Source organism: Arachis stenosperma, chromosome 10 (assembly GCF_014773155.1).
Source record: "Arachis stenosperma cultivar V10309 chromosome 10, arast.V10309.gnm1.PFL2, whole genome shotgun sequence".
Taxonomy (NCBI): domain Eukaryota; kingdom Viridiplantae; phylum Streptophyta; class Magnoliopsida; order Fabales; family Fabaceae; genus Arachis; species Arachis stenosperma.
The window spans coordinates 112,071,829-112,091,397 of NC_080386.1; the positions used below are offsets into that span (position 1 = coordinate 112,071,829).

Consider the following 19,569-nt stretch of genomic DNA (forward strand, 5'->3'; position numbering starts at 1 on the left):
GAATGTGATGATCCGTGACACTCATCATCATTCTCACCTATGAACGTGTGCCTGACAACCACCTCCGTTCTACCTTAGATTGGGTGGATATCTCTTGGATTCTTTAACCGGAATCTTCGTGGTATAAGCTAGAACTGATGGCGGCATTCAAGAGAATCCGGAAGGTCTAAACCTTGTCTGTGGTATTCTGAGTAGGATTCAATGATTGAATGACTGTGACGAGCTTCAAACTCCTGAGGGCGGGGCGTTAGTGACAGACGCAAAAGAATCACTGGATTCTATTCCGACCTGATTGAGAACCGACAGATGGATAGCCGTGCCGTGACAGGGTGCGTTGAACATTTCCACTGAGAGGATAGGAGGTAGCCACTGACAACGGTGAAACCCTTGCATACAGCTTGCCATGGAAAGGAGTAAGAAGGATTGGATGAAGACAGCAGGAAAGCAGAGAGACGGAAGGGACAAAGCATCTCCATTCGCTTATCTGAAATTCTCACCAATGGAATACATAAGTATCTCTATCTTTATCTTTATGTTTTATTCATATATCATCCATAACCATTTGAGTCTGCCTAACTGAGATTTACAAGGTGACCATAGCTTGCTTCATACCAACAATCTCCGTGGGATCGACCCTTACTCGCGTAAGGTTTATTACTTGGACGACCCAGTGCACTTGCTGGTTAGTTGTGCGAAGTTGTGTTTATGCCATGGTATTGAGCACCAAGTCCTTGGGGCCATTACTAGGGATTATTTGAGTTGTGAAAAGTAGTGATCACAATTTCGTGCACCAAGTTTTTGGCGCCGTTGCCGGGGATTGTTTCGAGTATGGACAACTGACGGTTCATCTTGTTGCTTAGATTAGGTATTTTTCAGAGTTCTTAAGAATGAATTCTAGTGTTTCAAGGTGATGTGCTTATCATCACCAAAGCTGATTGATTATCATCAATTTAGCTCTTGAATGCAATGTCCTGCTGAAGCTTGGCTATTCATGTCTAATTCCTTTAGACTGAAGCTTTAGACTAACATTGCATGATTCCTGGAATTCTCATTAAGAATTTTGATACCTTTATTTTCTTCTTCCACTTAACTTTCGAAAAATCCAAAAAAAAAATTACAAAATCATAAAAACCAAAAATATTTTATGTTTCTTGTTTGAGTCTAGTGTCTAATTTTAAGTTTGGTGTCTTGCATGCATTGTTTATTTGATCTTGGTTCTATTTTCAAGTCAATAGTACAGGGAACTGAAGATTCAGAACATGCAGCAGAGGAATTACACAGAAAAAGCTGGGCATTCAAAACGCCCAGTGAAGAAGGACAGACTGGCGTTTAAACGCCAGCCAGTGTGCCTGGCTGGGCGTTTAACGCCCAAAAAGGTAGAGCATTGGGCGTTAAACGCCAAAATGTGCACCATTCTGGGTGTTTAACGCCAAGATGGCACAAGAGGGAAGATTTTGTTTTCAAATTAAATTTTTTCCAAGTTTTCAAAATTTTTCAAAATCAAATCTTTTTTTTCAATCAAATCTTTTTCAAAATCAATTTCTTTCCCTTTTCAAAGATACTTGCTAACAATTAATGATTTGATTCAACATTTCAAGTATGTTGCCTTTTCTGTTGAGAAAGGTTTAATGTTTGAATTATATCTTTTCTTGTTAGCCAAATCATTAATTTTTAAAATCAAATCTTTTTAAAATTGTTTTCAAATCATATCTTTTCAATCATATCTTTTTAAAACCATAATTTTTCAAACATATCTTTCTAATCATATCTTTTTCAAAATAGTTTTCAATCATATCTTTTTAAATTCTAATTTCAAAATCTTTTTCAAAAATTACTTGATTTCTTTCCCACTCTTGGTTTTCGAAAATCAATTAAAGTTTTTCAAAATGTTTTTAAAATCTTTTTAATTTAATTTTCGAAATTTCTTCCCCTCTTCTTGCATCCTTCTATTTATGGAGTACCACTCCTCCTCAATGCACAATTCGAACTCTATCTTACTAAGTTCGAATTCTTCTACCTCTTCCTTCTATTTTTCTTTTCCTCTGACACCTCAAGGAATCTCTATACTGTGACATAGAGGATTCCACATTTTTTTGTTCTCTTCTCTTTCATATGAGCAGGAGCAAAGACAAAAGCATTCTTGTTGAGGCTGACCCTGAACCTGAAAGGACCTTGAAGCGAAATCTAAGGCACAACTCTCTGTAGAGGACCTAACAGAAATCTTCAAAGAAGAAGAACCCATGGCAGCCGAAAACAACAACAATGCCAACAATGCAAGGAAGGTGTTGGGTGACTTTACTGCACCTACTCCCGATTTCTATGGGAGAAGCATCTCTATCCCTGCCATTGGAGCAAACAACTTTGAGCTTAAGCCTCAATTAGTTTCTCTAATGCAACAGAATTGCAAGTTCCATGGACTTCTATTGGAAGATCCTCATCAGTTCTTAGCTGAATTCTTGCAAATCTGTGACACTATCAAGACTAATGGGGTTGACCCTGAGGTCTACAGACTAATGCTATTCCCTTTTGCTGTAAGAGACAGAGCTAGGACATGGTTGGACTCACAACCTAAAGAAAGCCTGAACTCTTGGGAAAAGCTAGTCAATGCCTTCTTGGCAAAGTTCTTTCCACCTCAAAAATTGAGTAAGCTTAGAGTGGAAGTTCAAACCTTCAGACAGAAGGAAGGAGAATCCCTCTATGAAGCTTGGGAAAGATACAAACAATTAATCAGAAAATGTCCTTCTGACATGCTTTCTGAATGGAGCATCATAGGTATTTTCTATGATGGTCTCTCTGAACTATCCAAGATGTCTTTGGATAGCTCTGCTGGAGGATCTCTTCATCTGAAGAAGACGCCTGCAGAAGCTCAAGAACTAATTGAAATGGTTGCAAACAACCAATTCATGTACACTTCTGAAAGGAATCCTGTGAACAATGGGACAAATCAGAAGAAAGGAGTTCTTGAGATTGATACTCTGAATGCCATATTGGCTCAGAACAAAATATTGACTCAGCAAGTCAATTTGATTTCTCAAAGTCTGTCTGGAATGCAAAATGCACCAAGCAGTACTAAGGAAGCTTCATCTGAAGAAGAAGCTTATGATCCTGAGAACCCTTCAATTGAAGAGGTGAATTACATGGGAGAACCCTATGGAAACACCTACAATCCTTCATGGAGAAATCATCCAAATCTTTCATGGAAGGATCAACAGAGACCTCAACAAGGTTTCAACAATAATAATGGTGGAAGAAACAGGTTTAGCAATGGCAAGCCTTTTCCATCATCTTCTCAGCAACAGACAGAGAGTTCTAAGCAGAACACCTCTGACTTAGCAACCATGGTCTCTGATATAATCAAAACCACTCAAAGTTTCATGACTGAAACAAGGTCCTCCATTAGAAATTTGGAGGCACAAGTGGGTCAGCTGAGCAAGAAAATTACTGAACTCCCTCCTAGTACTCTTCCAAGCAATACAGAAGAAAATCCAAAAGGAGAGTGCAAGGCCATCAACATGGCCGAATTTGGAAAGGAGGAAGAGGCAGTGAACGCCACTGAGGAAGACCTCAATGGACGTCCACTGGCCTCTAATGAGTTCCCCAATGAGGAACCATGGGAATCTGAGGCTCAAAATGAGACCATAGAGATTCCATGGGACTTACTTCTGCCATTCATGAGCTCTGATGAGTATCCTTCCTCTGAAGAGGATGAGTATGTCACTGAAGAGCAAGTTGCTAAATACCTTGGAGCAATCATGAAGCTAAATGACAAGTTATTTGGAAATGAGACTTGGGAGAACAAACCTCCTTTGCTCACCAAAGAACTGGATGACTTGTCTAGGCAGAAATTACCTCAAAAGAGACAAGATCCTGGGAAGTTTTCAATACCTTGTACCATAGGCACCATGACCTTCAAGAAGGCTCTGTGTGACTTAGGGTCAAGTGTAAACCTCATGCCTCTCTCTGTAATGAAGAAGCTAGGGATCTTTGAGGTGCAAGCTGCAAGAATCTCACTAGAGATGGCAGACAACTCAAGAAAACAAGCTCATGGACTTGTAGAAGATGTTCTGGTAAAAATTGAAGACCATTACATCCCTGCTGATTTCATAGTCCTAGAGACTGGGAAGTGCATGGACGAATCCATCATCCTTGGCAGACCCTTCCTAGCCATTGCAAAGGCTGTGATTGATGTGGACAGAGGAGAATTGATCATTCAAGTGAATGAAGAATCCTTTGTGTTTAAGGCTCAAGGATATCCCTCTGTCACCATGGAGAGGAAGCATGAAGAGCTTCTCTCAAAACAGAGTCAAACAGAGCCCCCACAGTCAAACTCTAAGTTTGGTGTTGGGAGGCCACAACCAAACTCTAAGTTTGGTGTTGAACCCCCACATTCAAACTCTAAGTTTGGTGTTGGGAGGTTCCAACATTGCTCTGAGTATCTGTGAGGCTCCATGAGAGCCCTCTGTCAAGCTACTGACATTAAAGAAGCGCTTGTTGGGAGGCAACCCAATGTTATATTTTATCTATTTTCCTTTGTTATTTTATGTTTTCTGTAGGTTGATGATCATGAGAAGTCACAAAATCAATTGAAAAAGCAAAAACAGAATGAAAAACAGGAAGAAAAATAGCACACCCTGGAGGAAGAACCTACTGGCGTTTAAACGCCAGTAAGGCTAGCAGATGGGCGTTTAACGCCCAGTCTGGCACCATTCTGGGCGTTTAACGCCAGAAAGGGGCACCAGACTGGCGTTAAACGCCAGATATGGGCAAGCACTTGGCGTAAACGCCAGAAATGGGCACCAGCCCGGCGTTTAACGCTAAAATTGGCTCAAAACGCATTTTTGCATGCCATTTGGTGCAGGGATAACTTTTCCTTGACACCTCAGGATCTGTGGACCCCACAGGATCCCCACCTACCCCACCACCCTCTCTCTTCTTCTTCACCCATTCACCAATCACCTCAACACCTCTTCTCCAAAAACCCTTCACCTATCAAATCCCACCTTTCTCTTCACCACTCACATCCATCCTTCATAAAACCCCACCTACCTCACCATTCAAATTCAAACCACTTTCCCTCCCAAACCCACCCATAATGGCCGAACCCTACCCCTCCCTTCTCCCCTATATAAACCCATCTTCACTCCTTCATTTTTACACACCCTAAACACTACTTCTTCCCCCTTTTGGCCGAACCACACAACCTCCTCCATCTCCTCTATTTTCTTCTTTTTCTCCTCTATTCTTTCTTCTTTTGCTCGAGGACGAGCAAACCTTTTAAGTTTGGTGTGGTAAAAGCATTGCTTTTTGTTTTTCCATAACCATTTATGGCATCCAAGGCCAGAGAAACCTCTAGAAAGAGGAAAGGGAAGGCAAAAGCTTCCACTTCCGAGTCATGGGAGATGGAGAGATTCATCTCAAGGGTGCATCAAGACCACTTCTATGAAGTTGTGGCCTTGAAGAAGGTGATCCCCGAGGTCCCTTTCAAACTCAAAAAGAGTGAATATCCGGAGATCCGACATGAGATTCAAAGAAGAGGTTGGGAAGTTCTTACCAACCCCATTCAACAAGTCGGAATCTTAATGGTTCAAGAGTTCTATGCCAATGCATGGATCACCAAGAGCCATGATCAAAGTGTGAACCCGAACCCAAAGAATTGGCTTACAATGGTTCGGGGGAAATACTTAGATTTTAGTCCGGAAAATGTGAGGTTGGCATTCAACTTGCCCATGAAGCAAGGAGATGAACATCCTTACACAAGAAGGGTCAACTTTGATCAAAGGTTGGACCAAGTCCTCACTGACATTTGTGAAGAGGGTGCCCAATGGAAGAGAGATTCAAGAGGGAAGCCGGTTCAATTAAGAAGGCATGACCTCAAGCACGTGGCTAGAGGATGGTTGGAGTTTATCCAACGCTCAATCATTCCCACTAGCAACCGGTCCGAAGTTACTCTAGACCGGGCCATCATGATTCATAGCATCATGATTGGAGAGGAAGTGGAAGTTCATGAGGTTATAGCCCAAGAACTCTATAAGGTGGCGGACAAGTCCTCTACCTTGGCAAGGTTAGCCTTTCCTCATCTCATTTGTCACCTCTGTTATTCAGTAGGAGTTGACATAGAAGGAGACATCCTCATTGATGAGGACAAGCCCATCACTAAGAAAAGGATGGAGCAAACAAGAGACCCCTCTCATCATGAAATTCCTGAGATACCTCAAGGGATGCACCTTCCTCCACAAAACTATTGGGAGCAACTGAACACCTCCCTAGGAGAATTGAGTTCCAACATGGGACAACTAAGGGTGGAGCACCAAGAACACTCCATTCTCCTCCATGAAATTAGAGAAGATCAAAGAATCATGAGGGAGGAGCAACAAAGACAAGGAAGAGACATAGAGGAGCTCAAGCACTCCATAAGACCTTCAAGAGAAAGAACAAGCCGCCATTACTAAGGTGGACCCGTTCTTTAATCTCCTTGTTCTTTATTTTCTGTTTTTGCGAAAATTATGCTTTATGTTTATCCATGTTTGTGTCTTATGATCATTAGTGTCTATGCCTTAAAGTTATGAATGTCCTATGAATCCATCACCTTTCTTGAATAAAAAAAATGTTCTTAATTGAAAAAAAAAAGAGAAGAATTGCATGAATTTCAGATTTTACAACAGATTAATTATTTTGATGTGGTGGCAATACTTTTGTTTCTGAATGTATGCTTAAACAGTGCATATGTCTTTTGAATTTGTGGTTCATGAATGTTAAAGTTGTTGGCTCTTGAAAGAATGATGAAAAAGGAGACATGTTACTGAGGATCTGAAAAATCACAAAAATGATTCTTGAAGCAAGAAAAAACAGTGAATACAAAAAAAAAGAGAAGGAAAAAAAACGAAAAAAATAGAAGAGAAAAAGAAAAAGTAAGCAGAAAAAGCCAATAGCCCTTTAAACCAAAAGGCAAGGGTAATAAAAAGGATCCAAGGCTTTGAGCATCAGTGGATAGGAGGGCCTACAGGAATAACATCCTGGCCTAAGCGGCTAAACCAAGCTGTCCCTAACCATGTGCTTGTGGCGTGAAGGTGTCAAGTGAAAACTTGAGACTGAGCGGTTAAAGTCGTGATCCAAGGTAAAAAGAGTGTGCTTAAGAACCCTGGACACCTCTAATTGGGGACTCTAGCAAAGCTGAGTCACAATCTGAAAAGTTTCATCCAATTATGTGTTTGTGGCATGTATATATCCGGTGGTAATACTGGAAGACAGAGTGCTTTGGGCCACGGCCAAGACTCATAAAGTAGCTGTGTTCAAGAATCATCATACTTAACTAGGAGAATCAATAACACTATCTGGATTCTGAGTTCCTAAAGAAGCCAATCATTCTGAATTTCAAAGGATAGAGTGAGATGCCAAAACTGTTCAGAGGCAAAAAGCTAAAAGCCCCGCTCATCTAATTAATACTGATCTTCATAGATGTTTTTGGAATTCATTGCATATTCTCTTCTTTTTATCTTATTTGATTTTCAGTTGCTTGGGGACAAGCAACAATTTAAGTTTGGTGTTGTGATGAGCGGATAATTTATACGCTTTTTGGCATTGTTTTTAGTATGTTTTTAGTATGATTTAGTTAGTTTTTAATATATTTTTATTAGTTTTTAGTTAAAATTCACTTTTCTGGACTTTACTATGAGTTTGTGTGTTTTTCTGTGATTTCAGGTATTTTCTGGCTGAAATTGAGGGACCTGAGCAAAAATCTGATTCAGAGACTGAAAAGGACTGCAGATGCTATTGGATTCTGACCTCCCTGCACTCAAAGTGGATTTTCTGGAGCTACAGAAGCCCAATTAGCGTGCTCTCAATGGTGTTGGAAAGTAGACATCCTGGGCTTTCCAGAAATATATGATAGTCCATACTTTGCTCAAGATTTGATGGCCCAAACCGGCGTTCAAAGTCACCCTCAGAATTCCCAGCGTTAAACGCCGGAACTGGCACAAGAATGGGAGTTAAACGCCCACACTGGCACCAAAGCTGGCGTTTAACTCCAAGAAGAGTCTCTACACGAAAATGCTTCAATGCTCAGCCCAAGCACACACCAAGTGAGCCCGGAAGTGGATTTTTATGTCATTTACTCATCGCTGTACACCCTAGGCTACTAGTTCTCTATATATAGGACCTTTTACTATTGTATTTTCATCTTCTGATCTTTGGAATCTTCTTATCTTTGGAATCTTTTGATCTTTAGATCTTTTGATCACTTTGGGAGGCTGGCCATTCGGCCATGCCTAGACCTTGTTCTTATGTATTTTCAACGGTGGAGTTTCTACACACCATAGATTAAGGTGTGGAGCTCTGCTGTACCTCGAGTATTAATGCAATTATTATTGTTCTTCTATTCAATTCCGCTTGTTCTTGTTCCAAGATATCACTTGTTCTTCAACTTGATGAATGTGATGATCCGTGACACTCATCATCATTCTCACCTATGAACGTGTGCCTGACAACCACCTCCGTTCTACCTTAGATTGGGTGGATATCTCTTGGATTCTTTAACCGGAATCTTCGTGGTATAAGCTAGAACTGATGGCGGCATTCAAGAGAATCCGGAAGGTCTAAACCTTGTCTGTGGTATTCTGAGTAGGATTCAATGATTGAATGACTGTGACGAGCTTCAAACTCCTGAGGGCGGGGCGTTAGTGACAGACGCAAAAGAATCACTTGATTCTATTCCGGCCTGATTGAGAACCGACAGATGGATAGCCGTGCCGTGACAGGGTGCGTTGAACATTTTCACTGAGAGGATGGGAGGTAGCCACTGACAACGGTGAAACCCTTGCATACAGCTTGCCATGGAAAGGAGTAAGAAGGATTGGATGAAGACAGCAGGAAAGCAGAGAGACGGAAGGGACAAAGCATCTCCATTTGCTTATCTGAAATTCTCACCAATGGAATACATAAGTATCTCTATCTTTATCTTTATGTTTTATTCATATATCATCCATAACCATTTGAGTCTGCCTAACTGAGATTTACAAGGTGACCATAGCTTGCTTCATACCAACAATCTCCGTGGGATCGACCCTTACTCGCGTAAGGTTTATTACTTGGACGACCCAGTGCACTTGCTGGTTAGTTGTGCGAAGTTGTGTTTATGCCATGGTATTGAGCACCAAGTCCTTGGGGCCATTACTAGGGATTATTTGAGTTGTGAAAAGTAGTGATCACAATTTCGTGCACCAAGTTTTTGGCGCCGTTGCCGGGGATTGTTTCGAGTATGGACAACTGACGGTTCATCTTGTTGCTTAGATTAGGTATTTTTCAGAGTTCTTAAGAATGAATTCTAGTGTTTCAAGGTGATGTGCTTATCATCACCAAAGCTGATTGATTATCATCAATTTAGCTCTTGAATGCAATGTCCTGCTGAAGCTTGGCTATTCATGTCTAATTCCTTTAGACTGAAGCTTTAGACTAACATTGCATGATTCCTGGAATTCTCATTAAGAATTTTGATACCTTTATTTTCTTCTTCCACTTAACTTTCGAAAAATCCAAAAAAAAAATTACAAAATCATAAAAACCAAAAATATTTTATGTTTCTTGTTTGAGTCTAGTGTCTAATTTTAAGTTTGGTGTCTTGCATGCATTGTTTATTTGATCTTGGTTCTATTTTCAATCAATAGTACAGGGAACTGAAGATTCAGAACATGCAGCAGAGGAATTACACAGAAAAAGCTGGGCGTTCAAAATGCCCAGTGAAGAAGGACAGACTGGCGTTTAAACGCCAGCCAGTGTGCCTGGCTGGGCGTTTAATGCCCAAAAAGGTAGAGCATTGGGCGTTAAACGCCAAAATGTGCACCATTCTGGGCGTTTAACGCCAGGATGGCACAAGAGGGAAGATTTTGTTTTCAAATCAATTTTTTTCCAAGTTTTCAAAATTTTTCAAAATCAAATCTTTTTTTTCAATCAAATCTTTTTCAAAATCAATTTCTTTCCCTTTTCAAAGATACTTGCTAACAATTAATGATTTGATTCAACATTTCAAGTATGTTGCCTTTTCTGTTGAGAAAGGTTTAATGTTTGAATCATATCTTTTCTTGTTAGCCAAATCCTTAATTTTTAAAATCAAATCTTTTTAAAATTGTTTTCAAATCATATCTTTTCAATCATATCTTTTTAAAACCATAATTTTTCAAACATATCTTTTTAATCATATCTTTTTCAAAATAGTTTTCAATCATATCTTTTTAAATTCTAATTTCAAAATCTTTTTCAAAAATTACTTGATTTCTTTCCCACTCTTGGTTTTCGAAAATCAATTAAAGTTTTTCAAAATGTTTTTAAAATCTTTTTAATTTAATTTTTGAAATTTCTTTCCCTCTTCTCGCATCCTTCTATTTATGGAGTACCACTCCTCCTCAATGCACAATTCGAACTCTATCTCACTAAGTTCGAATTCTTCTACCTCTTCCTTCTATTTTTCTTTTCCTCTGACACCTCAAGGAATCTCTATACTGTGACATAGAGGATTCCACATTTTCTTGTTCTCTTCTCTTTCATATGAGCAGGAGCAAAGATAAAAGCATTCTTGTTGAGGCTGACCCTGAACCTGAAAGGACCTTGAAGCGAAAGCTAAGAGAAGCTAAGGCACAACTCTCTGTAGAGGACCTAACAGAAATCTTCAAAGAAGAAGAACCCATGGCAGCCGAAAACAACAACAATGCCAACAATGCAAGGAAGGTGCTGGGTGACTTTACTGCACCTACTCCCGATTTCTATGGGAGAAGCATCTCTATCCCTGCCATTGGAGCAAACAACTTTGAGCTTAAGCCTCAATTAGTTTCTCTAATGCAACAGAATTGCAAGTTCCATGGACTTCCATTGGAAGATCCTCATCAGTTCTTAGCTGAATTCTTGCAAATCTGTGACACTGTCAAGACTAATGGGGTTGACCCTGAGGTCTACAGACTAATGCTATTCCCTTTTGCTGTAAGAGACAGAGCTAAGACATGGTTGGACTCACAACCTAAAGAAAGCCTGAACTCTTGGGAAAAGCTAGTCAATGCCTTCTTGGCAAAGTTCTTTCCACCTCAAAAATTGAGTAAGCTTAGAGTGGAAGTTCAAACCTTCAGACAGAAGGAAGGAGAATCCCTCTATGAAGCTTGGGAAAGATACAAACAATTAATCAGAAAATGTCCTTCTGACATGCTTTCTGAATGGAGCATCATAGGTATTTTCTATGATGGTCTCTCTGAACTATCCAAGATGTCTTTGGATAGCTCTGCTGGAGGATCTCTTCATCTGAAGAAGACGCCTGCAGAAGCTCAAGAACTAATTGAAATGGTTGCAAACAACCAATTCATGTACACTTCTGAAAGGAATCCTGTGAACAATGGGACAAATCAGAAGAAAGGAGTTCTTGAGATTGATACTCTGAATGCCATATTGGCTCAGAACAAAATATTGACTCAGCAAGTCAATTTGATTTCTCAAAGTCTGTCTGGAATGCAAAATGCACCAAGCAGTACTAAGGAAGCTTCATCTGAAGAAGAAGCTTATGATCCTGAGAACCCTTCAATTGAAGAGGTGAATTACATGGGAGAACCCTATGGAAACACCTACAATCCTTCATGGAGAAATCATCCAAATCTTTCATGGAAGGATCAACAGAGACCTCAACAAGGTTTCAACAATAATAATGGTGGAAGAAACAGGTTTAGCAATGGCAAGCCTTTTCCATCATCTTCTCAGCAACAGACAGAGAGTTCTAAGCAGAACACCTCTGACTTAGCAACCATGGTCTCTGATCTAATCAAAACCACTCAAAGTTTCATGACTGAAACAAGGTCCTCCATTAGAAATTTGGAGGCACAAGTGGGTCAACTGAGCAAGAAAATTACTGAACTCCCTCCTAGTACTCTTCCAAGCAATACAGAAGAAAATCCAAAAGGAGAGTGCAAGGCCATCAACATGGCCGAATTTGGAAAGGAGGAAGAGGCAGTGAACGCCACTGAGGAAGACCTCAATGGACGTCCACTGGCCTCTAATGAGTTCCCCAATGAGGAACCATGGAAATCTGAGGCTTAAAATGAGACCATAGAGATTCCATGGGACTTACTTCTATCAAACTTAGGTTTGATATTAGGGGAAACTGTATGGGTTTCCACCAAGAGGGAAGGCTTAAGCAATGAGCTCTGCATGCAAGTACCTCTTACTCCAGAGATTGGTGAAGGATTAAAAACCTTGAACACCAAGTAGCTCTCACATAGCCTTAAAACTGACGCTCCTCTTTCAACATCTATCAGCGCTCTTCCAGTGGCTAAGAATGGTCTTCCTAGGATGAGGGAGTCATTTGCATCCCCTCCCATGTCAAGTATCACAAAATCTACAGGGAGGAAGAGCTTTCCAATCTTGACTAAGACATTATCCACTAGCCCGTGCACCTACTTCAGAGATTTATCAGCCATCTCTAATGCTATTCCTGTAGGCTGTGCTTCTTGATACTTGAGCCAAGATTACAAATGGCTTTGTCAAAAGTGATGTTCCCAATAGTACAAGGAATCTGAAAGCTTCCTGAATCTAGCATCTTCTTAGGCAGCTTACTCTGAATGAGGGCACTACACTCCTTGGTCAGCACCACTATTTCATCTCCCTTTAAGGCCTTCTTTTTAAAGAGTAGGCCTTTCATAAATGCCACATAGGGAAGCATTTTTTTCAAAACCTCAGTATAAGGAATATTGATTTGTAGCTTTCTAAATATTTCCAAGAATTAAGAGAACTACTCGTCCTTAGTCTTCTCTTGGAGCTTCTGAGGTTATGGTGCTTCAGGCTTTTGACTAGGCGCCCTAGGTGGGGCGTGTGACAATGCAGCTTCAGCCTTTTCTGGAGCTTCTTTCTCCTCTAACCCATTAGCATATTGCGCCTCATTCTTTAGTATAGATTCATTATCCATCATGACGGCCTTACACTCTTCTCTTGAGTTTCCCTCCGTGTCAGCAGGAAGAGTGTTGGGGGCTCTCTCAGTTATTTTCTTGATCAGCTGACCCACTTATACCTCTAAGTTTCGAATGGAAGCTCCAGTCTCCTACATAAAGCTTTGAGTAGTTTTAGAAAGTTCTGCAACTAGAGAGGCCAAGTCAAGAGTATTCTGAGGTTGAGTGAATGCCTTCTATTGTTGAGAAGCTTGAAGCTGGCAGTTGTTGAAATAATTGAATTTGTTCTGATTGAAACCGCCTTGAGAGTTATTGTTGAAGTTATGCTGAGGCTTCTAGGGTTACTCTCTCCACCCAATGTTAGGGTGATTCCTCCATCCTTAATTGATTGTATTCGAATACGAATCATTATTGAGATTTCTAGAGAAATTTTCCATATAATGAACTTGCTCACGAGTGGGTTGAGCATAGCCATAATTCTCCCCTTGGTTGAAGCCACTATTCATGTCATAAGATGCATCTTGAGTACTGACAGTTGAGACTTGCATCCCACTCAAGTGCTGAGAAATCATATTGATCTACTGTGACATGATCTTGTTCTGAGCTAGAATGGCATCTAGGGTGTCCACCTCCATAACTTGTTTCTTTACCGGATTCACAGGATTCCTCTCAGAAGAGTACAAATATTGGTTGTTGGCAACCATCTTAATAAGCTCATTAGCCTCTTCAGGCTTCTTCTTCATGTGCAAGGAACCTCCTGCAGAGTTGTCCAAAGATATCTTAGCCATCTCAGAGAGGCCATCATAGAAAATCTGCAGCTTGGTCCAATCTAAAAACATATCTGGGGACACTTCTTGATCATCGGCTTGTATCTCTCCCAGACTTCATAGAGGGACTCACCATCTCTCTGCCTGAAAGTTTAAACATTCACCCTTAGCTTAGTCAGCTTCTGAGGTGGGAAGAACTTGGTCGGAAATTCATTGACCACCTTGTCCCAGGAGTCTAAGATCTCCTTAGGCTAAGTGTCCAGCCACAGCTTTGCTCTATCCCTCATAGCAAATGGGAAGAGCATGAGCTTGTAGACATCATAATTCACTCCATTAGTCTTTATAGTGTCACAGATCTGTAGGAAGTTGGAGATTAAAAGATTGGGATCTTCCTACAGGAGCTAATGAAACTGGCAGTTTTGCTGTACTAGAGTGATAAACTATGGCTTCAGCTCAAAACTATTTGCACCAATAGAAGGTACTGAGATACTGCGCCCATAAAAGTCAAGAGTGGGAGCAGTGTATGAGCTTAGTGTCCTCCTAGCTTGCTCATTACCATTTGGATTCCCTCTATTACCATTAACAACATTATTGGGGTTGTTGACATCCATGGCTTCCTTCTCAAAAGTATCCCTAAGATTCTCACTAGCTTTGTAAGTTCTAGCTTATTGCAAACGCTGCCTCAATGTCTTCTCAGACTCAAGAATGGGTTCTTTATCCCTGCTCCTGCTCATAAATAAATAGGAAACAAAAAAAATGGGAGTCTCTATGTCAGAGTATAGAGAATTCCTAGTGAGTTATCCAATATAAAAGAAGTTAAATAAAATAAAATAAAATAAGCAATTAAACTGAAAATTTTAAAAACTATTTGAAAAGAAATAAATCAACAAAATTTGAAAAAATAAGCAAAAGGAAATACTAGTATTTTCGAAAATTTTTAGCAAAAAGAAAAATCACTGACGGGACACCAAACTTAAAATAAAAAATTAAGGAAAAATGAAAAAGACCTAATTCGAACAATTAAATAAAAATAAACAAACAAAACTAAGAAAAATATCTAATATAAGCAATCAAACAAATGGTAGTTGTCAATTACCGTCAGTCTCCGGCAATGGCGCCAAAAACTTGGTGTGAAATTAGAATATCCACAACTGAACCGGCAAGTGCACCGGGTCGTCCAAGTAATATCTTAGGTAAGTGAGGGTTGATCCCACGAGGACTGAGGAACTGCGCAACAATGGTCAACTAATTGGCTTAGTTAGGCGAGTGGAAATGTTTGTTTTTGGGTTTTAAAATCATTAAACAATAAAATAAGAGTAAAGAAAGTAAATAATGAGTTTGGTATAGAAATCAATGAGAGAAACAGTTAAGGTATCGCGGATGTTTACTTTTCTGGATTAAGGTTTCTTACCAACTATTTTATTCATACAAGATTCATTTCATGGCAAACTGTAATTGACTAAACCTTAATCCTTTAGTGATTTAGCCATCCTCTAACCTTCATCAATCGCCAATCCCTTGGTCACTTGATTCGGATTAGAGGGTTAAGTTCAAATCTAGTTTATGGCCACAAAAACCCTAATTATCCAAGACTAACGGATTATATGTCAGGTATCTAGATTAGTTCAAGTAATTAGAAATTTAGGAGGAATTTACTTTCAAGCTATGTTCAGGTGAGAGACCTCTCCCGAGGTCACAAGAACACATCTAGAATAAGGGTCATACTCCCGTTCCACCCAGATTCATAAAATGAAGAACGAAAATAATCATTGTAACTGAATCAATACATTAATTAGAATAGAAAAGCAATAGTATTAATCCATAGAAATAAACAAAGCTCCTAACCTTAACCAAGAAGGTTTATTGGCTCATGACTTACAGAGAAAATAAGGGTTCTGAAAAGTGCGGAAGAGAGAAGATCCGAAGGTCCAAAGGGTGAATCTTTTCCCTTTTTACATCTAACCTAAGTTGATTTGAAAATAAAATAAAATATTAAATCCTAAAACTAAAAGATATTGTTTGTAAATAAAAATTACAAAAATAAAAGATAAGATAACTAATAAAAGTTAAATCCAACTAGAGATGCTCCAAGAGTGGGCTTTCAACTTGGGCTGCCTGACGCTAAACGCCAGTTGGGCGTTTAGCGCCCAGAATGGGGCAGAGACGTTGCTGTTTGTGAAGCTTGCTGGCGCTTTATGGGTAGAAAAATGCCGGTTAAGAATTTCTAATAAAAACAGCATTGTCAATACAGTCTTAACCGACGAAATTTTCACTATCAATTTAATTTGTTGCACAATTAAAATTAAATAACTAGGAGTAGAATTCCCAGGTCGTTTCCCAAAAAGTTCACACAATGTGCAATTTATTGTTTAGGAATTTTCTGAGAAATTTTAGAATTGGAAAATGGAAAAATAAATGGCTATCAATTAAAGCAATAAATAATGACAAGAGGTATTATATATTTGAAATAAAATGCCTTGGCTAGGAGAAGATTAATTGGAGTTTCTATCCTTGTTGACTTTTCCAAGTATAATAGTAAAATGTTGTTGCTTCTACTTAGTTATCCTCTAACTAATAAAGGAAAGTCAATTAGGTAACACTAACTCTGATTCAGAAGTCCTAATCACTTCACAGGGGAGGATTAAAGTTAGTGAAAATTGAGTTAGACAGCAATTCCCAATTACAAATTAATACTTGAGTATTCCAACTCAAGGGTTTTCAATTAATCAACTCCAAAGCCAAGTTGGGAGCTCTACTCTATTAACATGAATGCCATTTTCACAAACATATAAAGGGAGTAGATAATAGATATGGTAATTATAATAAATCAATAAAAATCAAAGTTGAAACGAACAATAATTAATACGAATTAAACACGTACTTAAATTAAATATAAAATGATTTAATATATATTAAAAAAATTCAAATTAACAAAATCCAAATATGAGTTCCAATAACTAAATGGAGAATAAAAGAGTAGAGTGATAGAAAGTCAAACTATAACGATGACGACTTCAATCGAAGGTAGTAGCAGCTCTCTCAATATCCAATCCAAAAGCAAAAACTATGAATGCTAAGAACCCTAGAAGAAGTAGTGTTTCTCTCTCTAGAATTCCAAAAAATAAAACAAAACTAAAGTGAAAGTAAAAGTGAAGTGTCTGCTCAGTCTTAGCTACACCCCTGCCTCTAGTCTACGTTTTTGGGATTAAAAATGGGTCTAAATCAGCCCAGAAATCACCCACAATGAGTTCTGATAAGTGCAGCATGTGACGTTCTGTCACGCGTACGCGTCGATCACGCATACGCATCGCTGGACTTTTGCGCTTGTCACGCATACGCGTCGGTCATATGTACGCGTCGCTGTGAGATGCGCCAATTGATGTGCACACGTAAGCCATGCGTGTGCGTCGATCCTCGCTTGTAATCTCTTTAGTTTCTTGTGTTCCTTACACTTTGACATGCCTCCTCTTATTCTTTAAGCCATTCATGTCCTGTAAACCTGAAAACACTTGACAAACACATCACGACATCGAATGGTAATTAAGGAGAATTAAAAATTACAATTTAAAGGCCTAGGAAGCAAGTTTTCAATCATATTACAAAATTAAGAAGGATTTGTAAAATTATGCAGTTTTTATGAATAAGTGTGCAAATAATTGATAAAATCCACTCAATTTAGCACAAGATAAAACATAAAATAGTGGTTTATCAACGCTAAATGCCAGCTTGGCATTTAGCACCCAGAGGAGCAGCTTCAACTTTTTTGCTTTTTGCTCCAAACTCTACCAAGTTGCTCCGAATTTCACCTGAAATTATGAAAATACTAAAATAACTCAAAGTTGCCTCCATAGAAGATTTTTTCACTAAAACATAATAAATGCTAACTAAAAACTACTAGAAACTAAGTGGAAAAAGGGTATAAGATGCTCACGCATCATATGCATTTCTATGTATGTGTGAATGTTATGTTTTTTCTCTGCTAGGTTTGCGCCAAACCCCAACGCTTTCACACAGGAGATTGTTGACGTCAAAGTCGATGTACGACTACCCGTAGGGTACCTACACGCAGATCCCGGCTGAGATTAGAGATCGATGGTTTCAGAAGTGGGCCGTAAGAAGCCAATAATGTTGAATTAATTAACCATATTTGAACTGTATCTTATTTCAACTAACTTTTGTAATGGTGAATCTCTTTGTGCAGTTGAAATTCATATGGGATATGGAGCAAAATCTCATGATCTGGAAGGTATATGACCACCGAACAACCAAACAACTACAATAGATAATGAGTGACGTCTTCAGGGGCGCGACCACCTAACATCGTGGATCTGTCCAGCCATCAAGAAGGAACTAGAGGCTTATTTTGCTAATGATGAGGGGTTCAAGAGTTGCCGTCGTCTGACAAACGTCGCTAACAGGACTTTGCCCAGGCCGTCGAAGTATACGGGTGGATCGGCGACCTTCATGAAGATGAAGAGCAGACTAGTAGGTTTCTTGTCATTTTTTAATATTTTAGTAGTTACTTGAATTAGTTGTTTAATTTATTCATTTATTTTATTGGTTGATATATTAATTTGTAGTCTAAGTCGTTGGATTGTGAGGTGATACTGGCGGAGACCTTCAAGTATACCCATACTTTGAAGTACAACAAGGAGAGATTTGCTGACGAGCGATCAGCAGTCCATTATGTGAATTTAAATTAATTTTAGGTTTCAAAATTATTTGGTTTTAAGTCATTTATTTGATTGTTATCCTAAGCACGATGTGTGTGACAAAGGAGGAGTACACGCAGAGGTTGGAACTCGCGACCTAGCGATCTCAGCCGCCAACTGGGAACGACAAAGCCGGCTCCGAGACCTTAGTGGTAGATCTTGATAGGGTTTGGCGCGAGACCACCTCTGAACTCCACAAGAATCACCACTTCGGGTTGGAGTCATTATTTGCCAATGGTCTCCGCTCCTCAGTGTTGGCAGGTTCTTTTGCCTCTGCCTCTACTACCAGCCCTGTTGATCCCAGGAAATTGTCAAGTTGAGGGAGAAGGTGTAGAAGTTGATGCAGGAGCTTCACCAACAAGTGGAGCAGTCTGAACAAAGGTACAACGACCTTCTTGCACACGTGAGAGGAGTTGTTGCTATCAGCTTAGACCTGACAGAGAAGCTGGACCAGCTCGATCGGTTGCAAGAGCAGATAGAGTAGTACGACTGGCAGATGCGCGCTGGAGGCAGCGGCACTGCTGGTTCCAGCAGTGACACTGCTGGTGGGGCTCCGACATCAGCACCTACACCGCCGCCTCAGTAGGGGACCACGACGATGATGACGACGATTATCGGGATCTATAGGAGTTAGGGTTTTATTTCGTTATTTGTCTACTTTGTTGCATTCTACTTTTGTGACGTTTTATTGTATTTAGACCATTTATTTTTAATAAAATAATTTATTGATTTTTGCTAATTTTATTTTTCTGTTCACAATTTTGTTAACAATAGTTCTAATTCGACTACTACTTGTGGCTTAACTATGACAAAAAATAAAAAATATAAAAATACTATCATCGGATTTACCGTTCGATTTATTCAGCTGTAACTTGGTGCCAAAACACGTGAAATGGCACCAAAGTTACCGTTGGATTAATCTGACGGTAATCATAAACTTAGTCTCGACAAATTTATTGAAAATATCGACAGAAAATTATCGGTAATTAGCGTCAGACAAAAAAATCTGCTGGTAAATAGTTTTTGGCGCTAATAATTCCGTCAACTCTAGGATGACGGTAAATTTGATGGTAAACTCATTACTGACGGATTTATTTAATTAATTCGACGATAAATCCGATGGTACTCAGTATTTTTCTTGTAGTGTGTTTCAATATGATTCCAAGTCATTGTCTTTGGATG

General features: G+C 39.4%; 2 non-coding genes across 2 annotated transcripts; both read right to left on the reverse strand.

The window, feature by feature from the left end:
• Positions 1 to 2,645: 2,645 nt before the first annotated feature.
• LOC130958334 (small nucleolar RNA R71) lies at positions 2,646 to 2,753 on the reverse strand. The gene has a single exon (XR_009077462.1). It is a non-coding gene; the product is annotated as a small nucleolar RNA R71 (small nucleolar RNA).
• Positions 2,754 to 11,079: 8,326 nt separating this feature from the next.
• Positions 11,080 to 11,187, reverse strand: LOC130958336 (small nucleolar RNA R71). The gene has a single exon (XR_009077464.1). It is a non-coding gene; the product is annotated as a small nucleolar RNA R71 (small nucleolar RNA).
• Positions 11,188 to 19,569: the final 8,382 nt, after the last annotated feature.